This window comes from Orycteropus afer, unplaced genomic scaffold (assembly GCF_000298275.1).
Source record: "Orycteropus afer afer isolate SDZICR_OR568_19922 unplaced genomic scaffold, OryAfe1.0 scaffold00116, whole genome shotgun sequence".
NCBI classification, from domain to species: Eukaryota; Metazoa; Chordata; class Mammalia; order Tubulidentata; family Orycteropodidae; genus Orycteropus; species Orycteropus afer.
Window position 1 is genome coordinate 2,919,679 of NW_006921703.1, and position 1,256 is coordinate 2,920,934.

Consider the following 1,256-nt stretch of genomic DNA (forward strand, 5'->3'; position numbering starts at 1 on the left):
AAAAATTTGAATCATAAATTGACAATGAGTTTCTAGGGCTGTCACTGTGTGCTATGAACTTACAGTTAATGTTAAAAAGGGATTTAGAGTTCACTTTTATCACGTAGTTTGAAAAAGGCTTCTCTCCACACATTTATAAAAAGATAAAACTACTTCATAGGCCATTGTGATATCATAAACTTTAGGGAAATGGGAAATAAGTATATTCACAGCTGGTGAAGGTCTCCATCTGGAAATATTTGAAAGATTGCTTCCAGGAGCAAATATTCAAATGCCTCTGCTTCAGCATATTTCTTAATGTGTAGATGGAACATATCCTGAATAAGAACATGTAGGTAATGCCTGGCAATACATTCATTATGGCTTTATCCATTTTTGCAAGATCAACTTGTAAAATGAGTGGAACCTTTTATGCCAGAGATACCAGTTCTGCTCAGAACTTGCAATGGCAAGAAGCATGGACAACTATTGATCCTCTGTAGATTAAAATAATGGTTGTGCACTTCAATCACAGTCAAACACATTTTACCTTTAACTTCAAGCAAGAAAAAGTAAGCAGTATTTTTAAGCAGTCTGGTAGAAGATGTCATGGGCTAGCTGGAACAGCTTGAAGGTAAAATTAACCCTGGAATATACAAAAAACCCAAACCAAACTCACTGCTGTCGAGTCAGATCTGACTCATAGTGACCCCTCCTTGGGTTTCTGAGGCAGTATCACTACGGAAATAGATTGCCCAATCTTCCTTCCAAGGAGTGGCTGGTGGGTTTGAACTGCTGGCCTTCTAGTTAGCAGTCAGATGCCTTAGGCACTACACCACCAGAGCTCCCATACACAAAACCAGGTAGTACAAATGGTTAATTGTTTGGCAACTAGCTAAAAGTTTGACTGTTCTAACCCACCCAAGGTGCTTCCGAAAACAGGCCCAGCAATCTACTTCCAAAAGTAGAACTCTATGGAGCATAGTTATACTCGGACTCATATGGGGTCCCCATGAGTTAAAATTGATTAGATGGCAACTAACAATAATAACTCTGTGCAAATGGGTTCAAGTTCTCATAGGAGTTGTGTTTTGTTCATTAAGAAGCACAGGAGTACTTGCAAGAGCCAGTTTTGGAAAACTACAGCTAAATAAAACACAAAAAAGTTTAATGCAACACCTATTGAAGTTTAATACAACATCTGTGGTGAGTTTGTATATTGCAGGCACTGATTGTGCTAGGCATTAAGACACAAAGGGGAAAAAAAAGAAGACATA